The 21,229-nt window shown below is 42.2% G+C and overlaps 1 protein-coding gene across 2 annotated transcripts in view; it reads right to left on the bottom strand.

The window, feature by feature from the left end:
* MAPK4 (mitogen-activated protein kinase 4) overlaps positions 1 to 21,229 on the bottom strand; it is a 121,846-nt gene that overhangs the window by 62,618 nt on the left and 37,999 nt on the right. Inside the window, exons 2-3 of one of the 2 annotated variants that reach the window (XM_042455499.1) lie at positions 9,225 to 9,475; positions 8,060 to 8,175 (exon numbers count right to left, since the gene is read on the bottom strand). The exons of the other annotated variant lie outside the window; for it this stretch is intronic. The gene's annotated coding sequence lies outside the window, so the exon portion shown is untranslated. The remainder of the gene's footprint in view (positions 1 to 8,059; positions 8,176 to 9,224; positions 9,476 to 21,229) is intronic. 2 annotated transcript variants of the gene reach the window in all.

Consider the following 21,229-nt stretch of genomic DNA (forward strand, 5'->3'; position numbering starts at 1 on the left):
AAAAAAAAGGAATGGGGTTGCAGTCTATGTGAAAAACAAGACACCAGTGTTAGAAGTTCTGAATGACAAAGAAGGAAGATATATTGGGATTGAAATTATAGTTAATGAGAAAAAAACATTGGTGTTAGGAATTTATGGTCCCATCGAAAAGAAAGCAAAATTTTATAAAAAATTGTCTAAAAGAATAAAGGAATTAAATTATGATTCGTATATATTAATGGTGGATTGGAACGGGGTAGTAAACCCACAAGTGGATAGAATATCACCAAAAAAAATTGAGGAAAAACAAGGAAAATTACCGGAAAGCTTTTTTGGAATGTTAGACACCTTTTCATTGATAGATATATGGAGATATAAAAATGAGAAAACTAAAGACTACACTTTTTTCTCAATTCCACACAAATCGGCTTCTAGAATAGACATGTTCATAATTTCGAGACAATTGGTGGAAGAGGTAAAAGAAACTAAAATTAGGATTAATAAAAACTCAGATCACAATCAAATTTGGATGGAACTAGAACAAAAAGAAAAAGATTATAGATGGAGAATGGATGAACAATTATTAAAAGACAAAAAGATAGAAGGGGAAATAAGGAAACAAATAAAATTCTTTTTTAAAGAAAATACGGAAAAGGATACTAAGATAAATATAATTTGGGATGCGGCCAAGGCAGTAATTAGAGGGCATTTAATTAAGAAAAAAGCGGAAAAGAATAAAAAGAAAAGAATAGAAATTAAAATACTATCGAAAAAATACAGGAGAAAGAAAAGGAGAAAATAAAGAAACCAAGCAGTAAGAAAATAGAAAAGGAATTAAAAATACTAAAAAACCAACTTAATACAAAAATGGCAGATGAAGTAGTAAAGAAAATGAAATTCACAAAGCAGAAATATTTTGAGCATGCGAATAAGGCAGGAAAATTTTTGGCTTACAAAGTTAAGAAGATGAAAGAGGAAAGACAAATAGTGGCTATGATAGATAACCAAAAGGTGATAACAGAACAATCAAAAATCAGAGAAATCTTTTTGAATTATTATAAAAACTTATATGGTAATACCAAGGGGGGAAAGGGGAAACTAGGGAAACTAGAAGAATATACAGTGGTACCTCGGGTTACGAAATTAATTCGTTCCGCGGCTAATTTCGTAACCCGAAAAACCTTCGTAAGCCGAATTGCCATAGGCGCTAATGGAAAAATAGCTCTCTGCTGCCCTCCGGTGGCGGAAAATAGCGCCGAGGTTTTTTCGTAACCCGAAGAAACCTTCGTAAGCCGAAACAATAAATCCCTATGGGATTTTTTCGTAACCCGAAAAATTCGTAACCTGGGTAATTCGTATCCCGGGGTACCACTGTATAGAGAAAATAGATGAAATCAAGATTAAGATGGATATCAAAGAGAAAATAAACCAAAGGATAATGAAAGAAGAGATAAAAGAAGCAATAAGGAAGGGGAGAAAAGGGAAAGCCCCAGGGCCGGATGGATACACGATTGACTATTATAAAATTTTTGAAGAGGAATTATTGGAACCTTTAGAAAAAGTATTTAATAATATATTAGATGAAGGAATACCCAATACATGGAGAGAAGCTAATATATCCCTAATACCAAAAGAAGGCAAAGATTCAAATTATCAACTGTATATTGTTAGAGTCACTTTTTTCAGTGTTCATAAGTGTAGAAGTACATACAAAGAATCATGCTGAGTGAAAATAAAGACCTAATCTTTCCAGAATTCTGGTTTCCAAATGGATCAGTCAGATAACCTCAGGAAAATCCACAAGCACAATAACATCTTCCTACTTGTTTTCACTCCCAACTGGTATTCAGAGACATACTGACTCTCATTCTGGAGATGATTAGTAACTATAGTAAACCCACAAATCCCATGGATTGTCCCAACCTATATTAGCCAATGGTAGCACATGCCCACGCTGACCTGGGCACGTACACATCCCCATCAATTGACTAATATTGGCTTGTGCTACCACAGTGTTTCCCATCTGCAGGGTGGGGCAGAACAAAACAGTCACAGATGAGAAGGGCCTGCTATATTATTAACAGCAGTTATTGGTAGCCTCATCCTCCTTATTTTTTTATTTACTGTAGGAATTGCTGATCTTGGTCTAGCACAGATTCTCAACCTTTGGCTTTCCATATATTTTGGTCTTCAGTTCTCAGGAGCCTTGGGCAGCATGGGAGTCAAACTCCAGAATGTCTGGAGGCTCAAAGATTGAGGACCACCCTTCTTCCTGAAGCCATACTCATTTAGCAAGATCAGGGCCAACAATCAGAGCCACCAAAAAAGAGTTCAGTGAAACCATGTTTTCAGGTCCCCCAGGTGAGAAGTGTTCAAGTTGTTCAAATAGCAATAGCAGAAAAACTCTCTGTTGCTAGGCCAGCTAAAGATCAGATAGTACAAGAGAGGCAGGTCTGTATAAAGTCCACACTGTCCTGGGTTAGCTGGCACACATTCGAGACTAAGAAGTTTACCGCACCGGTGATAAAACATCCCCTGATGCATTACAACAGGCACGAGCGGGGCCGTGCACGGAGCGTGATGGGAACCCAATGGGGCCCAGAACGCTAGTTTACCACACAGGGAACGCCGCTGCTGCCACCGAGCATTCTCATTGCGTTCCCATCGGGTTCCAGGGGACGCCATTTCTGAGAACTGTTTCGAAACAGTTCCGAGAAATGGCGTCCCCTGGAACCCGATGGGAATGCGCGGCGGCGTTCCCTGTGTGGTAAACTAGTGTTCTGGGCCCCATCGGGTTCCCATCACGCTCCGTGCGCGGCCCCATTCATGCCCGTTGTAACGCATTGGGGAACGTTTTATCCCCGGTGCGGGAAACTTCTAAGCGAGAGAGGAAGCTATGAGCACAAAATTCTGAGATAGCTCAAACAATGGCAGTCTTAGTTTTTTGTGGGTTTTTGGGGCTATGTGGCCATGTTCTAGACTTCACAATGGCAGTGTTAATAGGGCTCAGAAAGCATCCTTGTCTGTGGTAGTCGATTTGGCAAAGTGTAATCAAGGGTGGCTCAAGTTTGAGGAAACAAGCAATGCTGTCAGGTACTCCAGGGTCAGAAAATCCAGCAAGGTTGTCAAGCAGTCCAAGGGTTAGTGTCACAGATGTCAGAAAACAAGAATGCCAGAAAGCAGACACATTGCTTCCAGCAACTGGCACCAACCAGACCTGTCTCTTAAATGGAATGCAGGCAGCTGGCTCTAATCTTGAGCGCCTCTCCTGCTGCTTGGCAAGGAACTTTACTGAGCATCTCTGTTCTGTTCTGCTCTGCCCTCAACACACCGGGTCCATGGACTTGGGGGACATGCTGTTTCTCCAAGTCAGCTCCAAGTCATTTGCAGAATCTGGCCTTGTCCCTCATGCTAAGGTTGCTATTCAACCAGAAGAGCTGCATGAAGCTCTTCAGACTTGGATTCCAAGTCTGAATCCTTGCCCGAGCCCTGGCACATGGCACACATCATTTCACACAAGAAGAGGGCTTTTCATAAGACTCCCAGGCTACCACAGGATTATAGATCTCATGGGAGCCCTTCCAAAACACTGGGCCCCCGTAATTTGTACCAGCTCTCCCTCCCTTACCTCAGTTCTGTCAATGGTAGCCAAAAAAAATCACTAATGCGGCTAGAAAACAAAAGAAAGCAGAAGCATCTTACCCTCTTCCCACTGTATAGCATATCCTCCAACATTTCACAGGTGAAAATTGGAACACATGTGGCCAAGAAACTTGGGAGTGTGATCCAAGGTGGCAAACATTATTAATTAAGAAGAACACACAAGCTAGGAGAGGCTGCAGCAGTTTGCTTTTGCCTGATCCCACAGGGAAAGGCAAGATTTCTCTCTCTCCTGGGAAGGCAAATGTGAAGATATTTGGCTATTTGAGATGAAACAGGAAATCCAAACCATTACCACCCAATAGTCAAAGAGCATAGAAACTAAAGGAAGTGTCTGGGCCGCCCTGATAATCCCACAAGCCAAAAATAAAAATAAAAAATAAAAATCCCACCAAACAAATCTCCCAGGAATAAAATAAAAACAATCCACTGCTAATAAATTAAACAACTAAGAAATGTGTGCCCTTTCTTGATGTGCAAAAAAATCAGCTGTCTGAAGTGATCGCATCATTCTGCCTAATAGCAGAGCTGGCACTGTTGTGTACTATGCACTTTGACGTGGGAATAGAAGTAGGTAGGGTGGTGGAGTGAGACAGCAAAATTGCTCGCATTGGCCCTGTTATGTCTTCTTCCTCTTACCTCCCTGCTCACCCCAAATAACTTCTCCCTTTGGAGATACTCAGAAATAAGTTTCTATAGCAACTAAACAGTGCTGTTGTTTTTAAAAAATACCTCTACAAACACTAAATAGCCCACATAGCTTGTTGCTTTTTCAAAGTCTGAAATTCAACACAATGCCAGCAAAAAGTCATTTAAAGGGAAATCCTCCGGTATAATTACAGTGAAGCGAGCACACACCATGTGGAATAAAATCTAGCAACAGCAGTTTGGCACATCAGCCATAACACCAGTGCTCCAGATCTCCACAAAAGTATGATAGCAAACAGTCTTCCTTGGATCAATTTCCTTCAGGCTGAGGAAGGAGAATCTGTTGGGAACAGGTTGTGTGCACAACAGGGTGGAAAGGCCCATATTTATTTCAAAGTAAAGGAATGGCTGAGTGGGTGGCAGCAGCTTGCACAGGCAGAGGTACACCTCAAAGAAGAATCAGAATAGCTTCCAAAATCTGAAAAACTAGGGACTGATTTGTATCTCAGTAGTGTTAGCATACCTAACATACATATGGAGTTTACATATTTTCATATATGGAGTCAGGCAAGTTCTTAAGAGATCACAATGACCTTGGTGAGGACCACGGTTAACACTAGGAGACTTTCTCATGGGAAAGACACATAGACCCAAATATATGTGAAGGACCCAGATAATGCCAAGAAAAAAGTGAACTGGGTTTGCTGATTGCTCTGTCCTCTCTCCCCCCAAGGCTCTCTGCATATCCTCTTGCCCTGGAAATAAAGGCAAAGGCAAGAAACCCATCACCACCTACCTATTCCCCTACTGTGTTCCCAGCCTAATTCATATCCGTCTATTGTGGGGTTGTCCTAAATTCAATCAATGTTATTGTTATTCTGAAGTTAAAGCCATTGGTCGATCTGAAATCTCATTGTTGATTCCCTGGGAAGACCATCAGGCCCTTTGTTAAATTGCAAGATAGCACCTAGCATCCCTCAAGGATAGGATCTCAGATACAAATATCAGTCCCAAACCTAGTCTCTTCACACACACTGTGCACAGAGAGCTTCTTCCACTCACTGTGTCAGCCTCAGACACCATCTGAGACACACTCCACTTTCCGTGGTTTCCTCTTCATTATAGGTAAATATAACCCCTCTACAACCCTAAGCCTCCACTCTCCAATTTCCATACTGTACTTCTATTTCAGTCAGCTCTGGTACTGCTATTTGAAATACTAGCAAGTGTTTGATTGCACTTTTACATATTTCCGAATAAAAGTCTTGTTTATTTAACAAACTATGGCGGGTTACAGACCACCATAAGGGATGTCCTTAGGACGTTCCATTTTGAAAAAGGGGCATCTCTTCCAGATGCCCCTTACCGTTACAGACAGAGTCCGTAACAAATGGCGGCGGCCGTTCCACACGGCTGCCGCCATATTGATGTAACAGACGCTCTGCGTCCGCACATCACGGCCCGGAAGTGACGCCGCGAGTGCGCGCTTTGGCACTTGTGGCGTCTCTTCCGGGTTGCCGGAAGGAGCGCGACTTTCACGCTCCTTCTTTGCAGCGCGGAGGAGTCGCACGGTTTGGCTGCTGCGACTCCTCCACGCTGCAACCGGCAGCAGCCTGAGACCGCCCCTTTTGGGCGGTCTGTAATGGGCCTTGGTGTCCTACAGCCATTAGTACTGGTAGGAATAGGTGGAAACAACCTCCAAGTTACTCAGCCTCTGAGCTAAGCCAGTGGTCCCCAAACTATGCTCTTTAAGGGATTTTGGACTTCAGTTCCCAGAAAACCACACCACTGGCCAACATGGCTGAGGCTTCTGGGAACTGAAATCCAAAATCTCTTAAAGGGCATAGTTTGGAGACCACTGAGCTAAGCAATTCCCCCAATTTCTAACAGCAATGGCCATAGCAATAGCATTTACATTTCTATACCACTTCCTACTGTACTAAGTAGTCTCTAAGCAGTTTACAATATGTAGGCTAATTGCCCTCAACATGCTGGGTATTCATTTTAGCAACTTACAGAGGATGGAAGGCTGAGTCAACCCTGGAGCCCTGGGATCGAACTCACAATCTTGTGGCTGCAATAATGGCTGCAGTACTGGCATTTAACCACTTCACCATCAGAGCTCTCTAAAGAGATGCTGACACAACTGGTAGGGAACCCCCCACACACTTTTTGGGTAGCAGTAGGATGAAATGTGTGAGGGGCAGACTTGGGTTGTCTGCAGCTGTTCCTGTACCCAGACATCCAGACACCCCAAATTTTCACAGAAGAAGCCCATGGCACATGGGGCCAGTATAGCCAACATTGGCTATACCGGTTGAGTGTCAGGAACAACATCTTGAGAGTTACAGGTTTCCTGCCCCAGCTTATGGGTGCAGGGAGGAAAGCCATGTTTGCTTTTAGAAGCCAGAGTAAAGGCTAATCACAGTTTATCTTGGCATAATAAAAACATTGAAGTTAATTGAAAATGAAAGATCTCATTGGCTGTGATTCCTGTGGGGCACAATGCTGAGGGCAAAGAATGTCTTTCAGACCTTTAATGACAGCCACCTTTACTACCAATTATTTTATTCTAAAATTGAAAAGGCCAATGAGGGATCATGGAAACAAAAATTAATAGCATAATGTATGAACCATCTCCAAAGCTCCAAGTTTAACAAATACTCTGCTTAGGATGATGTGACCCTTACCACATAGCTACATACTCTCCAACTGTCTCAATTTGGCTGGGATAATCCCGATAAATCCTCTGTCATCCAACTTCTTCAGCTGCTTTTACAAGGTCCCAATTCTCTCTCCTCCCACTTCCCCCTTGTCCTCAGGTTACTCTATTTGCTGAAAACTGAGTTCAGAGTGCAAAGATATTTTGCACTCAGTTAACTCATCAGGGAGAAGAGCAGAAAAGGGCACAGAATCTTGCCCTTCCCAGTAGACTCAGGCAAAGGCAAACTGTTACAGCCTCTCCTCAGTTCTGTGTTCTTCATCATTAATAATTTTTGCCATCTTGATCACACTCTTATATTATTTGGTCACATGTGTCCTATTTTCATCTGTGAAAAATCAGAGTATGTAAGTCGCATTACCAGAGTGAAAACTGGAGAGGGCTCATGCACCTGTAATGTTTGTATAGAAGACGGAGGAAAGTCAACAAGTTTTGCTTGTTACCTTTAAAAGCACAGGAGCACTCACTAGTTTTCAGTGTGGGCAAACAGATGCATAACTGAAGTCAGTCTCTTTTCAGAAAGTAGGTGATTAAAGTCCTTCAAGAAAATAGCAATTGCTTTCACTCCCCTTCCCTATATTCCAAATTGGCACACTGTACTGTCTTATCTAACCATTTAAATCTTTCCATTGAAGTTCTGTAACACAATATAAGAAGCACAAGGAAAAACAGATACCCCTGTTCTACTTAGACTGCCTATAAGTACCACTGGAGAGCTGGCCATATAGGCCATGCCAAGACAGATAGAAGGGAAAATGGAGATGATCTGAATTGCTTAACTGCTCCTAATTGTAACAATAAGAGCCTCATGGATGTACCCTTGATTAACTTTAAAAGGCTTCTCATCCTAGGAGCTTGACTTGAATTTCACTTGCACCCAGACCTATCCTGCATGGAAAGCAGGGTAGGCTGATAAGGAGGTTTGGGAACAGGATCTCCTGGCCCAAGAGCAAAATCAATCCAGTCATTATATCATCTACCAAAGTGACAAACAAACAACACAACAAACAGCTAAGCAACACAAGAACAATTAATGGCATGTCTTCCCACCAAATGCTAAGAGCACAGCCTGGAAAAGTGACTTGCTTCAACTTCATCTCTCAAAATCTGCCAGTGGTGTTTCTGAAGGGTGACCAGATGTCATAACCACAGAGGAGGGCAAGGCACTGCAAAATGTGAAACATTCAAGAAAAATGTAGGTCATTACAAAATAAAAGTTAAAAACACTAGTATAAATATAAATTCATGCTTCTAAGGAGATTATCTCATTGGCTTCACTGACAGGATAGGCCCAGGATGTAACTTTCTCATGGCAAATCTTATCACATTTACCTATTGCTGGGCAGTATGCAGCCCATATGCAACCTGGACTTCTCTTGCAGCTTTTCAAGAACAGGATTTTCCCATTATTGAAATGATGTGGGAGAAGCCCAGGTTGCATACAGGCTGTATACTGCATAATAACATAGGAAAATATGCCATACCAATTTAGACCATCAGACTATTTACTCTAGTTTCCAGACATAGGTGGTCTTTTTTTGTTACAGGATCTTTTGCACTGGAGATTCTGAGATTGAAACAAAGACCTGCAGATACTCTACCACTAACATATCGCTCCCCCTCCAACCACAAAAGCTTCTGGTCAGAACAATCTTCAAAACAGCCTTGGGAGAACAGTAAAGCAGCTTCTTTCTCAGTGTAAGTATATTGTGTTCCTTTTCTACATTATCTATTATGTTGGGATTATAGATGTTGCTTTGATTCATGTATACTGCTTATTATAAAATGAATTTTTAAAAATAAAATGCAAACTGGCATCCTTTCAGAGTGATTTATTAATGTACTCAAGCTTTTATATTCCTTGGAGCAAAGCTGGAAACTTGCAAGTCATTTTAATTACTTGAAGACTTAAATTTCTTTTAGCCAAGATAAGTACAATGTTCTTTTTGTGTTGTTATCAGAGGGAAAGTGTTACCTTCTTTCAGAACCCACAAAAACAGTTTTAATGAGGTGTTGCAATACATATGTAAATTGATTTATCTTTTTTTTAAGGCAATGCAGTTATGAACTAAAGCTGTAATCCAATTCCCATTAATTTAGGAGCAAGACTATTTTATTCCATGGGAGTTACTCGTGAATAGAGATCTTTTAGTCAACTAACTGCCCTAGTTTTTCCAAACTTTTTTGTTTGCTAAATAAGATAAATAGCACAGACATAACGGTGAGACAGGTCTCGTCATCTGAGTTTTGCAGATTGGGGGTGACGGGCAAGAGAACAGCACTCATGGCAATGAATTATTCAGAAGGCTTGACCAAGGTGACATCCGGGGTGGAAGGAATCCTGAGTCAGATTTCTTGGGCAGTCAGCATATAAATAAGTCCTTTCCTTCTCTCCCCAGAGGTTCAGAGTTGCCAATATGTCTGTGTACTTTGTTAAGATACTGGGGCTTCTGTTCATCAGCTTATCTGAGGGGAAGGAAAGAAGAGAAGAAACAAAAATTCATCATGATCTGTGAGTTTCAATGTGAGTTCAGCATCCACAGTGGGCATAGCAGTGTAACAGTCCATTATATGGAGAGATATTTTTGGGCAACTCCAGATATTTTTGTTGTTGATCATTTGAATGTGTAGCCCCTGAACAAGGGCAAACAATGTATAAAGGCTAAGATGTGTTGGGCTTGTTGTTGTTGTTGTTGTTGTTGTTGTTGTTGTGTGCCTACAAGTTGTTTCTGACTTACGGCGAGCCTAAGGCAAACCTATCATGGGGCTTTCTTGGCAAAAATAGTTCATAGGATGTTTGCCATGGCCTTCCCTGAAGCTGAGAGCATGTGACATGCCCAGGGTCACCAACTGGGTTTCATGGCTGAGAGGGGAGTTGAACCCTGGTTTCTAGAATCATAATCCAACACTCAAACCACTATGCCACACAGTCTGTTACCCTCCAACATTTTACAGATGAAAACATGTGGCTAAGCAACATCAGACTGTGGTCAACATGACAAAGGTGACAAAATGAGGAAAAAGACACAGGCTAGGAAAGTTTGCAGCAGTTTGGTTTTGCCTAAGCCTACTGGGAAAGGCAAGATTCCTCCATTCCTGTCTTTCTCTACCTGCTGAGTTAACTGAGTACAAGCTAACTTTGCATGTTGAACTCAGTTTGCTCTAATGAAAGTAAGCTGAGGACAAAAGGGGGGAAAGTAGTGGGAGAAGAAAGAAACCGGGACATTTTAAAAGCAGCTGAAAAGGGAGGACAACAGAGGATTAACTGGGACCATCCCAATCGAACTGGGACATGTGCATATAGCAGTAACACTTACTTTTAATGTGTTCCTACCAAGCTCTAGAAATGCAGTGCAGAAATAAAGGATTTAAATCCCCTCTTTTTATATCCCAGTAGTTACAATTCAATATTTCAGTTAAAAATAGTTTGGTGATCCAGTTGTGGCTCTCCCACGTAACATTCAGCTGGGCCCCAAGAGTGTTAGAGGAAGGACTAATGGCACACTCTAAACCTCTCATCTTCCAGAAGTACATCTTGATACAATATAAAAGTCTGTCTTTCTAATGAGAATTCTTAAAAGTTCCCAATGGTGAGCTATTTGGAGCAGCTACTGCAGTTATGTACAACTTGTGGGCATGATTATGAAAGCCAAATATTGTTCACTGGCTTGGAAGAAGGTAGTTTGGTGAACAGATTGCAGTCTGAGAGGGAGATATGGGTAGGGTGCTAACTAATCTCAGTTAGCTTATTATCCACTGGGCCCTTGGTATTGGCTGGGGTTTGGTTTCAAGACATGTGGATACCAAAATCTGTGGATGCTTAAATCCCACTAAATACAGCGGCATAGTAAAATAGTGTCCCTTATATAAAATGGTAAAGTCAAGGTTTGCTTTTTGGAATGTATATATTTTAAAAATATTTTCAAGCCGTGGATGCTTGAATCCATGGATTAAAAAAAATCTGTGGATATGGAGGGCTGACTGTACATTAGGAAGGGGGGGGGGGGGGGGAAGAAGGAGAGGCAAAAGAGAAAACAAATGGGTCCCAGACCAGATCAAGCCTGAAGTTTCCCAGGAAGCCATGATGATTAAATTGAGAATGTTTTATTTTGGCCCAACCATGAGAATTTATGAGAATGCAGGACCTTCTCTGAACCACCCATGATAGGTTTGCCTTAGGGTTGGAAACAACTTGAAAACAACAGCAACAATAGAGATATGCTTATTGTAACAACATCATTATTTGTAGTTTTTTGTGGGTTTTTCAGGCTAGGAGGCTGTGTTCTAGAAGAGTTTATTCCTGATGTTTCACCAGCAGTTGTGGCTGGCATCTTCAGAGAATGCTGGCATGGAAAAGAGTGGGTTATATGTAAGATGCCAGCCACAACTGCTGGTGAAACATCAGGAATAAACTCTTCTAGAACACAGCCTCATAACCAAAAAACCCCACAAAAATATGGATGCCACCCGTGAAAGCCTTCAACTTCATTATTATTTGTGTTTGTGTGTGATGATCTTGGACTGTAATTCCCATCATCCCTCTCCATTGGCTGTGCTGACTAGGGTTGCAAGATCTTGCAGGCCAACAATATCCATGGGGCTGCATAATCTCTGTAAGAGAGGGCCTTTTTTGTGGCTTCTTCTAGATCCTGGAACAACCTTCCCTAGGGATGTTAGACTGGCTTTCTCCTTCCTGTCCTTTCATCGGTAGGAAAAACTCTTCTCTTCTCTTCCAGCCAGCACTGGGGAACATACTGATTTATAACAGGAGTTTCTTTCTCACTGTGCAGTATTACCTTTACTCTGTGCTTTTAGGCCAGTGTTTTCAATACTTTTAATTTTATAGACTGTGCAGTATTACCCTTACTCTGTGCTTTTAGGCCAGTGTTTTTAATACTTTTAATTTTATAGACAGTTTAATACTATTGTATGTTTTTGCTACATGTGTTTTAGTTTGTATTTTTTTAAACAATCTTCAAAGCTGACTTCAGTCCCAGCACTAAGGAATAAATAGAAGAACTGAATAGAAATTGCACCCCGTTGTCAACCAAGAGTAAGCGCATTGTAGATTGGGAGTTCCTGACTTCTAACTCCCAAATGTTAAATCTACCCAGAAGGAATCTTCATATCCTCCAACATTTTACAGATGAAAACTGGGACGCGTCTGCCCAAGAACATCAGAGTGTGGTTAAAATGGCAAAAGTTAATGAAGAACATCAAAGAAGCCAGGAGAGGCTACAGCACTTTGCTTTTTAACAGAATCATAAAATCATAGAACCTTCAAGTTGGATAGGACCACAAAGGCCAGCTATTCAATCCTGTGCCATACAGAAACACCCAATTACAAGAATCCAAAAAGACGCCCATCCAACCTCTGCTTAAAGACCTCCAAAGATGGAAAGTCCACCACCGTCATAGCCAGTCTATTCCATTGCTGAACAGTAAAAAAGTTCTTCCTAATGTTTATGTGGAACCTCTTTTCTTGTACAGTTAACCCTTCATATCCATGGAATCTTTATACCCACATTTAACAATCCACAGCTTGAAAAAGATATAAATTCTCAAAAAAGATATAAATTCCAGAAAGCAAACCTTGATTTTGCTATTTTATATAAGGGGCACCATTTCAATATGCCATTGTATATAATGGGACTTAAGCATCCACAGATTTTTGCATCCACAGGGGGCTTCTGGAACCAAACCCCAGGGGATACCAAAGGCCCAATATAACTGAATCATTGGTTCATGTTATTGCCTCTGTAGTAGCAGAAAACAAGTTTGTACTATCTTCTATGTGACTTCCCTTCAGATATTTAAAGATACCTATTGTTACCTCTCAGTCTACTCTTGGCCAAGCTGAACACTCCCAGCTCCCCAGGTCATTCCTCACAAGACTTGGTTTCCAAACCTTTGATCATCTTGGTCATCTTTCTTTGGACAGGTTCTAGCTTGTTGATATACTTCCTAAATTGCGGCGCCCAGAACTGGACATATTAATGCAGATGAGATCTGACCAAAGCAGAATAGATTTGATTCTCTACTGATTCTCTTGATCTGGACACTGTACCTCTGTTAATGGAACCTAGAATTACATTGGCTTTTTTTTTTGGATGCAGCATCACAATGTAGACTCATGTCTAGCTTGTTGTCTGCTAAGCCCCTTAGATAATAATAATAATAATAATAATTTTTATTTATATCCCGCCTTTCCAATTGCATGATCAAGGCGGCTTACAAGACAAGAAACAATAAAATACAGATAAAACATCACAATATAAAAAGTTTAAAAACATCATTACTAGGGGTAGGAACGGGAATCTATACAAATCACAATTCACTAGGGGCAAGAAAAAGACAATATATTGCACTAATCCGGGGTCGAAAAACAACAACAAGGAGCAGAGAAAGAACACTATTACCTAGAGTGAAAAAGCCAGCTGGAATAGATGCGTTTTTAATTGTTTCTTAAAAGAAACTAAAGATGCAGAGGAACGGAGCTCTATAGGGAGCTTATTCCACAATGAGGGGGCGGCGATAGTAAAAGCCCTCTGTGAGGTCCTCACCAAATGGGATTTAGGGACCTCTAACAAATTGGTCCCAGATGTTCTGAGTGTGCGGGGCGGATTGTATGGGGAGAGACGGTCCTCCAAGTACCCTGGGCCCAAGCCATTTAGGGCTTTATAGGTCAAAACCAACACCTTGTATTGAGCTCGGAAGCGAATGGGTAGCCAGTGGAGATCTTTTAAAATAGGTGTTATGTGGTCTGTCCTGGAACTACCAGCGACCAGTCTGGCTGCCATATTCTGCACCAATTGAAGCTTCCGGGTTTGGTACAAGGGTTGCCCCATGTAGAGCGCATTGCAGAAGTCCAATCGAGAGGTTACCAAAGCATGTACAACAGTTTCAAGGTCCCGACGGCCCAGGTAGGGGCGCAGCTGGCGTATCAGCCGAAGCTGATAACAAGCACTCCTGACCGTCGCGTCCACCTGGGATGTCAGATGAAGCGACGAATCAAGGAGGACTCCCAAGCTGCGCACCGAGTCCCTCAAGGGGAGCGTGACCCCATTCAGGACAGGCTGACAAATCTCACCACCCGGAACCGAGGGACCTATCACCAGTACTTCCGTTTTCCCTGGATTCACACTGAGTTTGTTCTCCCTCATCCAGCCCATTACTGACGCCAAGCAGGCATCTAGAGGAGAGATGCCATCCTTAGTTACTGCATCAGTCGGAGACACAGAGAAAATTATTTGGGTGTCATCAGCATACTGATAACACCGCGCCCCGTGTCTCCGGATGATCTCTCCCAGCGGTTTCATGTAGATGTTAAAAAGCATAGGGGATAAAATCGCTCCCTGAGGGACACCGGATGTAAGTGCCCTCTTATCGGAGCGACAATCCCCCAGCTCCACCATCTGGAATCTACCCGAGAGGTAGGACCGGAACCACTGCAAAGCAGTGCCTCCGATACCCAACTCCCCCAGGCGTTCCAGAAGGATACCATGGTCGATGGTATCGAAAGCCGCCGAGATGTCCAAGAGCACTAACAGGGACACGCTTCCCCTGTCCATGCTCAGACGGAGGTCATCAACTAAGGCGACCATGGCAGTCTCAACTCCATAGCCCGCCCGGAAGCCAGTTTGAAATGGGTCCAGAAAATCGGTGTCATCCAAGATCGATTGAAGCTGGAAGGCGACTGCTCTCTCGATCACCTTCCCCAAAAAAGGTAGCAGCGAGATGGGCCGATAGTTGTTATGAATCAGGGGGTCTAAGGAGGGTTTCTTAAGCAAGGGTTTAACCACTGCCACTTTCAATTTAGATGGAAACTGACCCTCTCTTAGAGAAGTATTAATGATGCGGTGCAACATAGTCAGCACCGCATCTCCCCCCTGAGCTGCCAACCATGAGGGACAGGGATCAAGAGAGCACGTCGTCTTCCTAACGCTTCGAAGGATCTTGTCCACTTCATCCTTTCTACAGGAATTGCTCTCAAACCAGGTCTCACCTTGCCTCTATTTATACATTTCACTTTTCCTGCTTAGATGTAGTACCTTATATTTTTCAGACTTTTACTTCAGACTCTCCCCTTCCTGAGTTAATTCAGTACAAACTGATTTTGCACTTTGAACTCTGTTTGCAGCAGTTGAACTATGCTGTGAACAAAGGGAGAAAGGGGGGAGAGGAGAGAGAAACTTAGATGTTTTAAAAGCAGCAGAAAAAGTGGGACAACAGAGGATTGATTGGGACTGCCCCTGTCAGATGTGGACAGTTGGAAGGAATGAGTCTTTTGGAGCTCAGACAACCACCATCCAATTTTTAATTGGGCTTCTGAAAAAGTGGGGAAATCCAGCAACAGCAGCAGAGTTACTATCACATAAGAAATTATTCTTGAATGTATTTCTTTCCTCCCACCTGAAGCCTCTACTGTCTCCCATCCCTCAAAATCTGCTGACTCTTCAAATTCTATTTTTTGAAAAAGCAGATGGCACAACCCTGAGCTTTGCCAATTCCAGCTACAGAGGATGTAGTTATGCTTCAATATTTTATGATCAAAAGCCTGAGCTTTAGATAGTTAGATATACTAGATCGCAGAGACAGGAAAGTGTTAGAGAAAAACAAATTTTGAACTTCCAGTAAAGTCAGAAAGTCAGTATTAGCCATGATTGCCTTGGGGCTCAGAATGGCATTTCCTCTACTCCTTGGCATCTCCAGGGTGAAAAGCTTCCATATATTTTGCATTGGAAGTTAAAAGTGGACAAGTCAGCTTAAAGGTAGGTTGGAGGTGCCTATAAAAACTACTATGTGTCGAAGCTCAGTTTTTTCTGTCTCTATGAATACAACTTTTTTGGGGCTGGTGATGCTTCCCTAAAAACCACCCTGTGACACCCAGTGCTTCATACAGTTGTATGCCTCATGCTGTTGTCTAGCTAAACTTGGCTCCCAAACCGAAATGGTCTGTTAGTGTAGGGGTTGGCTGAGCTACGAAGGAGCAAAAGGGGGACAAACTCATAATTAGAGCTTACTTTGAATTCTATTCTAAAAGCAGGTTTCAGAGCCAACATTTAGTAGTACGAACTTTTTTTTTTTATTGGATTGAAACACCATATTTCCTAATAAGAGCCAGGGTGGTAACAACTTTACATACCATATATACTTGACTATAAGTCGACCTCATGTATAAATCGAGGGCAGGTTTTGGAGCCAAAATTATGGATTTTGATATGACCCTTGGATAAGTCGAGGGTGAAATTTAGGGACATGCAACAAAGGATCTAAATGATGAAGCTAAGGAAAACAATGCCAAAGAACCCACAAAATTCTGGCAGGCATAACGGTTTTGGCTCACACTAAATGCTGAGAGAACAGAGGGAGGTCAGTGCTTCTAGGACAGACTGCACCCTTGTCTTTCACCAGGGGATGGTTCCCTTTTTAGTAAGAGTTAAAGTATAGTATTTACATTGACCCATGGATAAGTCGACCTAGGTTTTTGGAGCCAATTTTTTGATTAAAATTTCTAGACTTATACATGAGTATATACAGTAAGTACATATAATTAAAGTTAACAGACTACACATACCTAAAATCACAGGTCTAAAAAATAATGAATTTGGACATGTTTAAATTATAGATCTCTTCAATTAAAATTAAGATGTCACAAAAGTGATACAGTCAGCAGCAGTGAAACACAAATTATTTATTTGCATTATTCTCCCAAAGCTTACACAAATAGATATTGGCAAGAATTCTCTTAGCGACACACACGTGTAAGTTATGGTACACATGTGGAACCAAAAAGGCACAGTTGCACAATGGGCATATTCTGCTAATGGTGATAGAAACAGAGTTGAACAAAGTGCATGTTAATCTGTGCCTTTGAAAGTTGCACACTGTGCATTACAAGTTGTGGTTGTATATCCTAAAGTTTGCATTGTGCTTGTGTGTCATATATTGTGGACTGTGCAATGACACCTAGTAGCTGACATGTGTTTCACACTGTTCATATTCTATCTACATGGAGGCTGCATAGTACAGTGGGCCCTCCACATTGGCAAAGCATCCCCAGGAAAGTGGAAAAACTGCAAATTAAAAAAAATCTCTGTTTTTTGTACCTGATAGAATACCTTTCTAGGAATCTCTAGGTCCTCCAGTGAAACTCTGTGGTCAACATCTGCCACAGAATCATGTTGGAGGACCTACAAATCCCTAGAGAAGTGTTTTCTCTGGTAATCTCTAGGTTTTCAGGTATGGTCAGCTTCCAACAGAGGTGTGATAGAGGCCTAGAGATTCCATCAGAAAGACACATTTGTGAGGGACAGCTGGACCTCTGATGGAAAGGAAGTCCACAAAAGGGTGCCACCACTGAGAAAGCCCTGACATGTGTAGTAGCCCTACAGAACAAGTTACTCCACACCACTACCAGCATGTACAAAATAACTAACAGAAACAAGGTGCCTCTGAAAATGTGCAGAAAGCATTTCAATCCACTACAAAATCTTACATATTAGGAATTAGAAAACAGAAGTGTCAAGACTGGAAAGTGTAGCAGGCATGATGATATCCTGATTAAACAATGGCAGTTTTCCAGAAATACCTTGAACCAAACCTCCAGAAAATATTGGGCTCATTGGCACTAAAAAGTATCTTTCTGTTAAACATTCTTCTCTAGACCAGATTTCTATATTTGGTGTGCCTTTTAAGGAATTAAAATGGTAACGTTGGGGTGGGGGACCCAGATGTAACTTGAAATCCTAAAATAGCAAACAGTGGAACACAATGTATTCCAAGTGACTTTTAGCAGTTCACATGACGTACTGAAAACTAAAGGTTGCGCCAGGGAACTGACTTTAGCAGCGGTCCAGAACAATTACCTACAGCAATAACGAGATTAGATGGATTAACTTTCTGGATTTTTTTTAAAGCAACATCACTAAAATAGGTAGCCCATCTGTGCTGTATTTTTTGGTGCTACACAAGCAGCAAGGGAGATACCATGACACTGGCCAGTTGTCTGCAATTAGGGAAGAGACTGTCCAAATAACCTTACATGCTGAAGGAGGATGTGTAAGCAGTGACCTCCAAATATCATAGCAAACCAGAGAGTACCCAGTGACAGGCATTTGGTTTAATCAGCTTGCTTAGTATCAGTTCTGCCAAAGGTTGACTTCAGTCCTATTTCTGGAGCAGAATACACTTAGGCTAAATGCTAGCGTATCTCTCTTCTGTTTCCTTCTCAACAGCCTGGTGGTATCACATTTCATTATGGGATGAGGTTTAAATATCAGACTAACAATTGGAAAGATATGGGTTTGGATGTGCAGCCAGGATGCTTGCTGAGTCATTCTCTATGAGTGATCCCATAACTAGAAAAAGTTAACTTTGGTTGTTGTTGTTGTTGTCAACTGTCCTTGAGTCAGCCTCAACTCATGACAACCCTGTGGATGAGGCATCTCCAAGAACCTCTGATTTCCACTTCTCCTTGGTTGAGTCCATCCATCTGGCAAGTGGTCTTCCTCTTTCTGCTACCTCTACCTTTCCTACATTATTGTCTTCCCATGACAATGTGGTCAGGTCTTCCCATGATGTGGCCAAAGTACGACAGCCTCAATTTAGTCATCTTGGCTTCCAAGGAGAGTTCCGGCTTGATCTGTTCAAGGACCCATTTGTTTGTCTTTTTACCTGTCCACAGTATCCTCAGCACTCTTCTTCAGCACCACATCTCAAATGAGTTGATTGTCTTTTTATCTGTTTTCTTCACTGTCAAGCTGTCGCATCCATACATTGTGATGGGAAAAACAATGGTTTGGATGATTCTAACTTTATTGCTCAGTTGTATATCTTTACACTTTAGAATCTTGTCTAGTTCTTTCATAGCTGCTTTTCCTATTCCTAGTGTTTTTCCAATTTCTTACTTGCAGTTTCCATTCCGATCAATGTTTGATCAAAGGTACAAGAACTCTTTAACTAATTTGATTTTCTTGGACTACTCCAATTCCCCACTGGCTGAGTGATATGAGGAGCTATACCCCTAAACAGAACTAGATAAGATTCTCAAGTGTAAAAATACGCCCTTGAACATCAAAGTCAGGATTATCCATGGCCCAGTACAGACGGCGCGAAAGTGCCGTGCTGGGGCCAAAAATAGGGCTGGGGAGCACGCAGCAACCACACGCTCCCTAGCCCTACCACATATGGAGGGCGCCATCTTGGCATGGCGCCATCCATACGCAGCATGCGATGATGCTGTCAAGCACACGCTGCGTCCAAATGGACCAGTGCGCACCTGACATCATCGCGCTGCTGGAGGGTGCTTAGGACACCCTATTTGTGGTGCAAGAAGGAGCTCTGAAATGGAGGGCGCCTCGTTCCTGTGGGAACAAAGCCAGGGAGAAAGGGGCTGAGTGGCCCCTTTCTCCTCTGGCTGCACCTGTCAGGGTGTCCATGGGGCATGAAGCCCCATGGACACACCTTTCCAGGCCATGCCGCTTTCCCATGGCCTGGAAAAGTACTGGGTTGAAGCCACAGGGGCTGCTGGTGAGGCTGCCCTGCCTCCAACCCAGCAAGAAAAGGGGCGGCTGAGGACCGCCCCTTTTCTGCCATCTGTACCCCGCCCATATTACAGTATTTCTTTTTTTTTTTTTTTTTTTTTTAATGTGGCCAAAGCATGACAGTCTCAATTTGATCATCTTCCAAGGAGAGTTCAGGCTTGATCTGTTCAAGGACCCATTTGTTTGACTTTTTGGCTGTCCATGGCATCCTAAGCATTCTTCTCCAGCCTCACATCTTGAATGCATTGATTGTCTTTCTGTCTGCTTTTTTCACTGTCCAGCTCTCTCATCCATACATTGTGATGGGGAATACTATTGCCTGGACGATGATTAGGACTTTTGAAAGACTCTTGTTGATAAGCACCATAAGTCAAAATTAGCTTAACAGTATATAACAAGTCCCAAAGGCCCAGCTCTAATAACCCACCAGCACGGAGGGGATGTCAATGAGAGAGAGGGCTCCCCCGTCCCCCAGTAACATCACAGTCTGTGGGATGCTCTGTCCACAAAATCTCAGATTGAACAAATATTCACAGATTAATGGAATTATACCCTAGAGTTGGAAGAAATCCCAAGAGCCATCCTGTCCAATCTCTTGCCATGCACAAATACACAATCAAAGCAATTCTGACAGATGGCCATCCAGCCTCTGTTTCAACATCTCCAAAGAAGAGTCTCCACCACTCTTCGAGGCAGCCTGTTCCACTGTCAAACAACTCTTACCATCAAGCGGTTCTTCCTAATGTTGAGGTGGAATCTCTTTTCCTGTAGTTTGAATCTATTGCCCCATGTCCCAGTCTACGGAGCAGCAGAAAATAAGCTTGCTTTAAGATACCAAGCAAAACACTTCTTCACCCCGTTGTACACATTAGCAATTGTTGTTGCATTTGTATCTGCTTCCTTCCCTTTTCTTTTTTTGGTACTGTATAATTTAATGGGAAATACATGTTCATTTATTATATGCCCCCAACATGGAGTCAGTTTTAAAAGTGGTATGTAACATACCCGCGAACTGCTACAAAATGGCAAGGACAGTAGCACTTTTTAAAATGTCCCAGTTTCTCTCTCCTCCTCTTTTGTCTTCAGCTTATTTCAGTTGCTACAAACTGAATTCAAACTGCAAAAATACAGTAGTTTGCATTCATTTAACTCAGGGGGGGAGAAGAGAAATGAAGGAGCAGAGTCTTACTCTTATTAAGTATACATGTGACTGCAAAAGTAAACTGCTTCAGATTCTCTTGCCTTTTGTGTTTTCCCTCATTAATAACATTTAACATCTTCCATCTGATGTTCCTTGGTCACACATATCCCAGTTTTTATCTGTGAAATGTTAATAAATAATAAATAAAATTTTTATTTGTATACCGCCCTTCCTATGATCAGGGCGGTGAACAGCATATAAACAATACAATTCATCAACAAAACATCAATACAATAAAACTGTTAAAACCAATGTTAAAAACCCCATCAGCCAATTACCCCTACTGTCGGGGGGGGGGGGTAGAGACTAGCTGGAGCTTGTGTCGGGGAATGCTAATCGAAACAGGAAGGTTTTCAACTCCTTCCTGAACTGGGCCAGGGAGGTGGCCGAGCGGAGCTCCATGGGCAGCGTGTTCCAGAGGGTCGGGGCGCTGATGGAATATGCCCTCCTTGTTGTGGAGGCTAATCTAGCCCC

Source organism: Sceloporus undulatus, chromosome 2 (assembly GCF_019175285.1).
Source record: "Sceloporus undulatus isolate JIND9_A2432 ecotype Alabama chromosome 2, SceUnd_v1.1, whole genome shotgun sequence".
Taxonomy (NCBI): Eukaryota; Metazoa; Chordata; class Lepidosauria; order Squamata; family Phrynosomatidae; genus Sceloporus; species Sceloporus undulatus.